Source organism: Echiichthys vipera (assembly GCF_963691815.1).
Source record: "Echiichthys vipera genome assembly, chromosome: X".
NCBI classification, from domain to species: Eukaryota; Metazoa; Chordata; class Actinopteri; order Perciformes; family Trachinidae; genus Echiichthys; species Echiichthys vipera.
Genome location: NC_139825.1, coordinates 11,894,429 through 11,907,950, shown reverse-complemented (window position 1 = coordinate 11,907,950; position 13,522 = coordinate 11,894,429).

The window sequence follows — 13,522 nt, the reverse complement described above, 5'->3', positions numbered from 1 at the left end:
TGTTGGCTATCTTTATGTATTGGAATCGACCAGAACGCATTGCTTAAGTCTATGACCGAGAAAAACCAGGCTGAGATCACCATGAAACTTCCCCCGTTCTTTACTGACGTTAACCCCCTGCTGCCCTCAAATTTTACTAACACCGTTGGGGTGTATTTAAACATCCAGAAAACGATCAGAATCAAAGTTTGTATGTCAGGTTTTCTGCGTGTATTTGATGATTACCTAAATAGCATTTTAAATTAAACCCAAATCCCCAAACATTATACATCCAGAATACCTTTAGACCCAGTTTGATTCCTGTTGAATGACATCAGCTGACAGGAAGTTAACGAGGACCAAGGCTGTTGTCTAGATTGATCTTAAATTTGATCGAGGGATATGTTTGTATATTAAGTATATAAAAATGTCAAAATATTTGTAAGTACTATTTTGTATTATTTATAATACATGTCCCCATAAAATTAAGCTTGTTTTTTATAATTTTATGTTTTTCTCTAAAGTTAACTTTTGATGAATTAAGGAGAAATCTACAGCCACAAACGGACAAAGTGAAGTCAAATTAAATGTTTTCTTAAACTAAAAAGCAACTTGTTCATTTATTTATTATTTGTTTGGCAGCTTTTGTCCTCCGTACTGTGTGTCTGTGCACTGCTTTAATGGTATTTCTATCTATTTATTTATCTATTAGTTATCTGCAGGTAGTCCTGCAGGCACCTATGTCACATAAAAAGGTAATAAGTTTACCGTTCACATACAAAATGACCTCTTGTTTTATACTATGCATAAAGAGCAGGTCATCCTGATAGTTTAATAGCACTCCCCCTGTCCCTGACTTTTTCGCTCTATCTGAAACCTCCTCTACCCCTTTTTGGTAGTAAATCAACTCTTCCTGTCCTGAAAGAATGTACTTTACATAATCCCTGCACTACGACCTTTGGCTTTGCAGCAGCTCCTTTTTCTTCACTTTTCTCATCCCTATGTCTCTCCTGTCTTCCCGTCACTGGCCCTGTCTCTTCATCCTCCGTCATATAAACCAGCACCTCTTTTGCTTTAGCTTTCTCTACACTTACAAGTATCTGTCTTTTACTTTTTATTTTAATTGCATCTTACTACAACATGAAATGTTTTATTCAATTGCATCACGTTACTGAGTGATCCAGGACTCAGGGAAATTTCTCAAGGACCACAGATAATTCCCACTGTGTCAAGCTTCTACAAAGAACGTATTGTTCCTTGCGGACACAGTCTGGGGGTTCTATCCCAGGAATAAATCTGCGTTTTAGATCCCTAGTCCCTTCACCTAATGTCCTTAATGCAATTTAATCTATTACAGCAAGCAAATAGGCTTTCTGTTTACACCGTTAGGTTTCGGGCCCAAATACTGCCGAACAGACCAAATTCCTTTTCATACAACAATTATTCACGCACACACATACACTCTTTGCAGATCTGCAATCAGACACACTTTTAAAGACGTCTTTCTGTGGAGCCGTAATGCTCCCTAGTCTCTCTAAATCTCTGACCTTTTCGTGATGAAAGTCTCCCCTCCACTGGCTCGGATCTCGTCTGCTGCGTCAAAAGGATGGATGAGGGGTTTTTTCGTCTGGCCACGTTGAAAAGTGGTCTTTGTCCAGCGGCAGGTTTTTCCGCCAGACTTTGCTGTGCACAGTCTTTGCAGACGTCCCGTCAGTCACCCTTTTTTCTGCAGTGTTGAGATCCGGCTCGAAGGACCAAAAATGTCAAAATATTTCTGTTGCTTTGACAAACGCAACACCGTCACTTCTTTCAGTTGTCAGACAGGACAACACAAATGTCAAAATATTTCTGTTGCTTTGACAAACGCAACACCGTCACTTCTTTCAGTTGTCAGACAGGACAACACATTGGAGACTTCATCAGATCAGAAACAAGAGACACCTTTAACGTATCTGACACGGGGAGAGCGGAGGTAATCGCACGCACAGGTCCGGTCCTCACAAACCTCTCCAAAGGCTCCATTCTCCCTCGTGTCCTTTTATTGAAGTTTCACATGCATAATCATAAGTACATGAATAATAATTACTTTCTTACGTACAGATACTATTTTCCACACAAGAATGTCTACAAGGTCACAGTTGCTTTGCTCCCACAGTTCTCTTCTAGGGAGGGAACACGTTATCAAAACTTTCCCCAGATGTAGGAAATATAATTGGTTTAGACCTGCAGGCACATACTTTGCAACAAACACTCTAAAAGAACACTTAGTATTATATGCATGAAAAGAACATTTCTGATAATATTTTATACATTTCTTTAACAAGTTTTCGCTAATCTGACTTGTGAGCGCCAATATTCTCAAAATGGCATTATCTGTCTGAAAGATTTATTGATCTATCACCACAATTTAGCAGGCTAACATTATGCAGGTCCACTGTGTAGCATGGTGCTAATTATACGGAATCTTCTTGGAAGAAAACCCAAGGAAATTTCAACTGATGGTTATTAATTTACTATGGCAAACATCCCCATAATACATTTTATATTGGACTTTTTCCCGTTTTTCATGCTAAGTTGACAAAGACTATCTAAGTTGTGCAAGCAATAAATTAGGCTATCATTTTGATACAACATTAGGACATATATCAGAACATTTTTGTGAAACTGACTGAAATTCTGCACCCATAAATTAAAGCATGAATTAACTGCGGTCTCAATGTGTGATTTTTATTCCAGGGTGTAGTTTTGTAATTATGTAGTGTAGGTGCAACTGGCACCCAAAGATGATTGTTCATTTCTGGATTAACGTGAACTTTCAGTTTTATTATGAGAAGGCCTCGGCCTGCTCAGGCCAAAGGGACGACTAGGCCCAAAGCCTGGCTGCCTTTGTCTCTGAGGGCATGGCGGAAACAAAGGCCTGCCCTGAAACCTTCCCCCACAACAGGTCACACCCAGGTGTGAATCCTTCAAGGGACCCCAAACTGTTCATTGGCTGACTTGACCTCTGGGGATGACATCACCAGGGCCTATATAAAGTGTAGCACACAACCTGAACTTCCTCTTTCTCCCGGATCTCTCTCTCCCGGATCACTCAACTCACACCTTCTCCGCAGGGGTCCAAGCCCCCACCTCTCCTCTATGTCTCTCTCTCACACACACACACACACACACACACACACACACACACACACACACACACACACACACACACACACACACACACACACACACACACACACACACACACACACACACACACACACACACACACACACACACACACACACACAATACCTACAGTAGTTTAATTTTTTGGCAAACTCCTCCTTCCTCCTTTTACCTAGTCAAAATTTTAACGTTTAAACTAAGAATTACATTAATATGCATCTACTATTATGAATTATTACTATAATTTGATTTAATCATTAATGTTTAACAGCCTTGCTGAGAATGAGCGCAAACTTGTTGCAATCAGTTAGGTATTTTTTTTATAAAGCTTGTTGTGTTGACATTGTTTTCTCACTGCAACATGGAGGCTTCAGTGTGTGAGATATTTACTGCTCATATTTACACATGTCAAATGTTTGGGCTGTACTTTGCAGATGGTGTGATACAGGGGAATGTTAGTATGCATTTTAAGCATGAATGTAGATTGCTGGTTTTGCTACAACCATAAAATCATTTCCATTGATGCTTTCTTAAGAGGACCATGAGGCACTACATACACAAACAAATGACACAGCTCTTACCTCAAGGACTCACAGCTCTACTGCCTACACTTTTGAGAATAATAGCCCATTCAAGCTAACCACAGTAACTGCCTTGCAGTAATGAAAGCCATGAGGGACAAATTGAATTTCCCCTTGCGGGATTAATGAAGTAATTATTCTTCTTACTTCTTCACAGTAAAATATGATATTTTAGCAATTCTCACAGGATAAGTAATTTTGTTTAATTTAGTACCCTTCTGAATTGCCTGTTCATACAGCGGTTCTGGTGTAATCATGTAGCTCTGTAAATCAAGAACTCCAGAAAGGTTTAGTGAGAAGACGATGAAGGAGAAGCTGCTACAATTATCATTTATACACAAAGAGACACAAAACAACCTCATAGATACACAAATCCACCACAGAGACAGAAAGTGACCACAAAGACACAAAACAACCTCATAGACACACAAATCAACCACAGAGAGACACAAAGTGACCACAGAGAGTTACAAAACAACCTCATAGTGAAACAAATCAACCACAGAGAGACACAAAGTGACCACAGAGAGACACAAAACAACCTCATAGAGACACTAATCAACCACAGAGACACACAAAGTGACCACAAAGATACACAAAACAACCTCATAGACACAAATCAACCACAGAGAAACACAAGGTGACCACAAAATGACACAAAACAACCTTATAGAGACACAAATCAACCACAGAGGGACACAAAGTGACCACAACGAGACAAAAAACAACCTCATAGACACAAATAAATCATAGAGAGACACAAAGTGACCACGGAGAGACACAAAACAACCTCATTGAGGAAAAAATCAACCACACAGAGACACAAGGTGACCACAGAGAGACACAAAACAACCTTATAGAGACACACATCAACCACAGAGAGACACAAAGTGACCACAAAGAGACACAAAACAACGTTAGAGATACAAATCAACCACAGAGAGACACAAAGTGACCACAGAGAGACACAAAACAACCTCATTGAGAAACAAATCAACCACAGAGAGACACAAGGTGACCACAGAGACACAAAACAACCTTATACAGACACAAATCAACCACAGAGAGACACAAGGTGACCACAAAGAGACACAAAACAACCTCATAGAGACACAAATCAACCACAGAGAGACACAAAGTGACCACAGAGAGACACAAAACAACCTCATTGAGAAACAAATCAACCACAGAGAGACACAAGGTGACCACAGAGACACAAAACAACCTTATAGAGACACAAATCAACCACAGAGAGACACAAGGTGACCACAAAGAGACACAAAACAACCTTATAGAGACACAAATCAACCACAGATAGACACAAAGTGACCACAAAGAGACACAAAACAACCTCATAGAGACACAAATCAACCACAGAGAGACACAAATCAACCACAGAGAGACACAAAGTGACCACAGAGAGACACAAAACAACCTCATTGAGAAACAAATCAACCACAGAGAGACACAAGGTGACCACAGAGAGACACAAAACAACCTCATTGAGAAACAAATCAACCACAGAGAGACACAAGGTGACCACAGAGAGACACAAAACAACCTTATAGAGACACAAATCAACCACAGAGGGACACAAAGTGACCACAACGAGACAAAAAACAACCTCATAGACACAAATAAATCATAGAGAGACACAAAGTGACCACGGAGAGACACAAAACAACCTCATTGAGGAAAAAATCAACCACACAGAGACACAAGGTGACCACAGAGAGACACAAAACAACCTTATAGAGACACACATCAACCACAGAGAGACACAAAGTGACCACAAAGAGACACAAAACAACCTTGGAGATACAAATCAACCACAGAGAGACACAAAGTGACCACAGAGAGACACAAAACAACCTCATTGAGAAACAAATCAACCACAGAGAGACACAAGGTGACCACAGAGACACAAAACAACCTTATACAGACACAAATCAACCACAGAGAGACACAAAGTGACCACAAAGAGACACAAAACAACCTCATAGAGACACAAATCAACCACAGAGAGACACAAAGTGACCACAGAGAGACACAAAACAACCTCATTGAGAAACAAATCAACCACAGAGAGACACAAAGTGACCACAGAGAGACACAAAACAACCTCATTGAGAAACAAATCAGCCACAGAGAGACACAAGGTGACCACAGAGACACAAAACAACCTTATAGAGACACAAATCAACCACAGAGAGACACAAGGTGACCACAAAGAGACACAAAACAACCTTATAGAGACACAAATATACCACAGATAGACACAAAGTGACCACAAAGAGACACAAAACAACCTCATAGAGACACAAATCAACCACAGAGAGACACAAATCAACCACAGAGAGACACAAAGTGACCACAGAGAGACACAAAACAACCTCATTGAGAAACAAATCAACCACAGAGAGACACAAGGTGACCACAGAGAGACACAAAACAACCTTATAGAGACACAAATCAACCACAGAGAGACACAAAGTGACCACAAAGAGACACAAAACTACCTTATACAGACACAAATCAACCACAGAGAGACACAAAGTGACCACAAAGAGACACAAAACAACCTTAGAGACACAAATCAACCACAGAGAGACACAAGGTGACCACAAAGAGACACAAAAAACCTTATAGAGAAACCAATCAACCACAGAGAGACACAAGGTGACCACAAAGAGACACAAAACAACCTTATAGAGACACAGATCAACCACAGAGAGACACAAAGTGACCACAAAGAGACACAAAACAACCTTATAGAGACACAAATCAACCACAGATAGAGACAAAGTGACCACAAAGAGACACAAAACAACCTCATAGAGACACAAATCAATCACAGAGAGACACAAAGTGACCACAGACAGACACAAAACAACCTCATTGAGAAACAAATCAACCACAGAGCGACACAAGGTGACCATAAAGAGACACAAAACAACCTCATAGAGATTCAAATCAACCACAGAGAGACACAAAAATCAAACACAGACAGACACAAAGTGACCACAAAGATACACAAAACAACCTCATAGACACAAATCAACCACAGAGAGACACAAGGTGACCACAAAGAGACACAAAACAACCTTATAGAGACACAAATCAACCACAGAGGGACACAAAGTGACCACAAAGAGACACAAAACAACCTCATTGAGAAACAAATCAACCACAGAGAGACACAAGGTGACCATAGAGAGACACAAAACAACCTTATAGGGACACAAATCAACCACAGAGAGACACAATGTGATCACAAAGAGACACAAAACAACCTTAGAGATACAAATCAACCACAGAGAGACACAAAGTGACCACAGAGAGACACAAAACAACCTCATTGAGAAACAAATCAACCACAGAGAGACACAAAGTGACCACAAAGAGACACAAAACAACCTTATAGAGACACAAATCAACCACAGATAGAAACAAAGTGACCACAAAGAGACACAAAACAACCTCATAGAGACACAAATCAACCACAGAGAGACACAAGGTGACCACAGAGAGACACAAAACAACCTCATTGAGAAACAAATCAACCACAGAGAGACACAAGGTGACCACAGAGAGACACAAAACAACCTTATAGAGACACAAATCAACCACAGAGAGACACAAGGTGACCATAGAGAGACACAAAACAACCTTATAGAGACACAAATCAACCACAGAGAGACACAAAGTGACCACAAAGAGACACAAAACTACCTTATAGAGACACAAATCAACCACAGAGAGACAAAATGTGACCACAAAGAGACACAAAACAACCTTATAAGACACAAATCAACCACAGAGAGACACAAGGTGACCACAAAGAGACACAAAACTACCTTATAGAGACACAAATCAACCACAGAGAGACACAAAATGACCACAGAGAGACACAAAACAACCTCACTGAGATACAAATCAACCACAGAGAGACACAAGGTGACCACAAAGAGACACAAAACAACCTCATAGAGATTCAAATCAACCACAGAGAGACACACAAATCAACCACAGATAGACACAAAGTGACCACAAAGAGACACAAAACAACCTCATAGAGACACAAATCAACCACAGAGAGACACAAAACAACCTCATTGAGAAACAAATCAACCACAGTGAGACACAAGGTGACCATAAAGAGACACAAAACAACCTCATAGAGATTCAAATCAACCACAGACAGACACAAATTGACCACAATGATACACAAAACAACCTCATAGACACAAATCAACCACAGAGAGACACAAGGTGACCACAAAGAGACACAAAACAACCTTATAGAGACACAAATCAACCACAGAGAGACACAAGGTGGCCACAAAGAGACACAAAACAACCTCATAGACACAAACCAATCATAGAGAGACACAAAGTGACCACAGAGAGACACAAAACAACCTCATTGAGAAACAAATCAACCACAGAGAGACACAAGGTGACCACAGAGAGACACAAAACAACCTTATAGGGACACAAATCAACCACAGAGAGACACAAAGTGATCACAAAGAGACACAAAACAACCTTAGAGATACAAATCAACCACAGAGAGATACAAAGTGACCACAGAGAGACACAAAACAACCTCATTGAGAAACAAATCAACCACAGAGAGACACAAGGTGACCACAGAGACACAAAACAACATTATAGAGACACAAATCAACCACAGAGAGACACAACATGACCACAAAGAGACACAAAACAACCTTATAGAGACACAAATCAACCACAGATAGACACGAAGTGACCACAAAGAGACACAAAACAACCTCATAGAGACACAAATCAACCACAGAGAGACACAAACTGACCACAGAGAGACACAAAACAACCTCATTGAGAAACAAATCAACCACAGAGAGACACAAGGTGACCATAAAGAGACACAAAACAACCTTATAGAGACACAAATCAACCACAGAGAGACACAAAATGACCACAGAGAGACACAAAACAACCTCACTGAGATACAAATCAACCACAGAGAGACACAAGGTGACCACAAAGAGACACAAAACAACCTCATAGAGATTCAAATCAACCACAGAGAGACACACAAATCAACCACAGATAGACACAAAGTGACCACAAAGAGACACAAAACAACCTCATAGAGACACAAATCAACCACAGAGAGACACAAAACAACCTCATTGAGAAACAAATCAACCACAGAGAGACACAAGGTGACCATAAAGAGACACAAAACAACCTCATAGAGATTCAAATCAACCACAGACAGACACAAATTGACCACAAAGATACACAAAACAACCTCATAGACACAAATCAACCACAGAGAGACACAAGGTGACCACAAAGAGACACAAAACAACCTTATAGAGACACAAATCAACCACAGAGAGACACAAGGTGGCCACAAAGAGACACAAAACAACCTCATAGACACAAACCAATCATAGAGAGACACAAAGTGACCACAGAGAGACACAAAACAACCTCATTGAGAAACAAATCAACCACAGAGAGACACAAGGTGACCACAGAGAGACACAAAACAACCTTATAGGGACACAAATCAACCACAGAGAGACACAAAGTGATCACAAAGAGACACAAAACAACCTTAGAGATACAAATCAACCACAGAGAGATACAAAGTGACCACAGAGAGACACAAAACAACCTCATTGAGAAACAAATCAACCACAGAGAGACACAAGGTGACCACAGAGACACAAAACAACATTATAGAGACACAAATCAACCACAGAGAGACACAACATGACCACAAAGAGACACAAAACAACCTTATAGAGACACAAATCAACCACAGATAGACACGAAGTGACCACAAAGAGACACAAAACAACCTCATAGAGACACAAATCAACCACAGAGAGACACAAACTGACCACAGAGAGACACAAAACAACCTCATTGAGAAACAAATCAACCACAGAGAGACACAAGGTGACCATAAAGAGACACAAAACAACCTTATAGAGACACAAATCAACCACAGAGAGACACAAAATGACCACAAAGAGACACAAAACTACCTTATAGTGACACAAATCAACCACAGAGAGACACAAAGTGACCACAAAGAGACACAAAACAACCTTATAGAGACACAAATCAACCACAGAGAGACACAAAGTGACCACAAAGAGACACAAAACAACCTTATAGAGACACAAATCAACCACAGATAGACACAAAGTGACCACAAAGAGACACAAAACAACCTCATAGAGACACAAATCAACCACAGAGAGACACAAAGTGACCACAGAGAGACACAAAACTACCTTATAGAGACACGAATCAACCACAGAGAGACACAAAGTGACCACAAAGAGACACAAAACAACCTTAGAGACACAAATCAACCACAGAGAGACACAAGGTGACCACAAAGAGACACAAAAAACCTTATAGAGAAACAAATCAACCACAGAGAGACACAAGGTGACCACAAAGAGATACAAAACAACCTTATAGAGACACAGATCAACCACAGAGAGACACAAAGTGACCACAAAGAGATACAAAACAACCTTATAGAGACACAAATCAACCACAGATAGACACAAAGTGACCACAAAGAGACACAAAACAACCTCATAGAGACACAAATCAACCACAGAGAGACACAAGGTGACCACAAAGAGACACAAAACAACCTCATAGAGATTCAAATCAACCACAGAGAGACACACAAATCAACCACAGATAGACACAAAGTGACCACAAAGAGACACAAAACAACCTCATAGAGACACAAATCAACCACAGAGAGACACAAAACAACCTCATTGAGAAACAAATCAACCACAGAGAGACACAAGGTGACCATAAAGAGACACAAAACAACCTGATAGAGATTCAAATCAACCACAGACAGACATAAATTGACCACAAAGATACACAAAACAACCTCATAGACACAAATCAACCACAGAGAGACACAAGGTGACCACAAAGAGACACAAAACAACCTTATAGAGGCACAAATCAACCACAGAGAGACACAAGGTGGCCACAAAGAGACACAAAACAACCTCATAGACACAAACCAATCATAGAGAGACACAAAGTGACCACAGAGAGACACAAAACAACCTCATTGAGAAACAAATCAACCACAGAGAGACACAAGGTGACCACAGAGAGACACAAAACAACCTTATAGGGACACAAATCAACCACAGAGAGACACAAAGTGATCACAAAGAGACACAAAACAACCTTAGAGATACAAATCAACCACAGAGAGATACAAAGTGACCACAGAGAGACACAAAACAACCTCATTGAGAAACAAATCAACCACAGAGAGACACAAGGTGACCACAGAGACACAAAACAACATTATAGAGACACAAATCAACCACAGAGACACACAACATGACCACAAAGATACACAAAACAACCTTATAGAGACACAAATCAACCACAGATAGACACAAAGTGACCACAAAGAGACACAAAACAACCTCATAGAGACACAAATCAACCACAGAGAGACACAAAGTGACCACAGAGAGACACAAAACAACCTCATTGAGAAACAAATCAACCACAGAGAGACACAAGGTGACCATAAAGAGACACAAAACAACCTTATAGAGACACAAATCAACCACAGAGAGACACAAAATGACCACAAAGAGACACAAAACTACCTTATAGTGACACAAATCAACCACAGAGAGACACAAAGTGACCACAAAGAGACACAAAACAACCTTATAGAGACACAAATCAACCACAGAGAGACACAAAGTGACCACAAAGAGACACAAAACAACCTTATAGAGACACAAATCAACCACAGATAGACACAAAGTGACCACAAAGAGACACAAAACAACCTCATAGAGACACAAATCAACCACAGAGGGACACAAAGTGACCACAGAGAGACACAAAACTACCTTATAGAGACACGAATCAACCACAGAGAGACACAAAGTGACCACAAAGAGACACAAAACAACCTTAGAGACACAAATCAACCACAGAGAGACACAAGGTGACCACAAAGAGACACAAAAAACCTTATAGAGAAACAAATCAACCACAGAGAGACACAAGGTGACCACAAAGAGATACAAAACAACCTTATAGAGACACAGATCAACCACAGAGAGACACAAAGTAACCACAAAGAGATACAAAACAACCTTATAGAGACACAAATCAACCACAGATAGACACAAAGTGACCACAAAGAGACACAAAACAACCTCATAGAGACACAAATCAACCACAGAGAGACACAAAGTGACCACAGAGAGACACAAAACAACCTCATTGAGAAACAAATCAACCACAGAAAGACACAAGGTGACCATAAAGGGACACAAAACAACCTCATTGAGAAACAAATCAACCACAGAGAGACACAAGGTGACCACAGAGAGACACAAAACAACCTTATAGAGACACAAATCAACCACAGAGAGACACAAGGTGACCATAAAGAGACACAAAACAACCTTATAGAGACACAAATCAACCACAGAGAGACACAAAGTGACCACAAAGAGACACAAAACTACCTTATAGAGACACAAATCAACCACAGAGAGACACAAAGTGACCACAAAGAGACACAAAACAACCTTATAAGACACAAATCAACCACAGAGAGACACAAGGTGACCACAAAGAGACACAAAACTACCTTATAGAGACACAAATCAACCACAGAGAGACACAAAATGACCACAGAGAGACACAAAACAACCTCACTGAGATACAAATCAACCACAGAGAGACACAAGGTGACCACAAAGAGACACAAAACAACCTCATAGAGATTCAAATCAACCACAGAGAGACACACAAATCAACCACAGATAGACACAAAGTGACCACAAAGAGACACAAAACAACCTCATAGAGACACAAATCAACCACAGAGAGACACAAAACAACCTCATTGAGAAACAAATCAACCACAGAGAGACACAAGGTGACCACAGAGAGACACAAAACAACCTTATAGAGACACAAATCAACCACAGAGAGACACAAGGTGACCATAAAGAGACACAAAACAACCTTATAGAGACACAAATCAACCACAGAGAGACACAAAGTGACCACAAAGACACACAAAACTACCTTATAGAGACACAAATCAACCACAGAGAGACACAAAGTGACCACAAAGAGACACAAAACAACCTTATAAGACACAAATCAACCACAGAGAGACACAAGGTGACCACAAAGAGACACAAAACTACCTTATAGAGACACAAATCAACCACAGAGAGACACAAAATGACCACAGAGAGACACAAAACAACCTCACTGAGATACAAATCAACCACAGAGAGACACAAGGTGACCACAAAGAGACACAAAACAACCTCATAGAGATTCAAATCAACCACAGAGAGATACAAAGTGACCACAGAGAGACACAAAACAACCTCATTGAGAAACAAATCAACCACAGAGAGACACAAGGTGACCACAGAGACACAAAACAACATTATAGAGACACAAATCAACCACAGAGAGACACAACATGACCACAAAGAGACACAAAACAACCTTATAGAGACACAAATCAACCACAGATAGACACGAAGTGACCACAAAGAGACACAAAACAACCTCATAGAGACACAAATCAACCACAGAGACAGAAAGTGACCACAAAGACACAAAACAACCTCATAGACACACAAATCAACCACAGAGAGACACAAGGTGACCTCATAGAGACACAAATCCACCACAGAGACAGAAAGTGACCACAAAGACACAAAACAACCTCATAG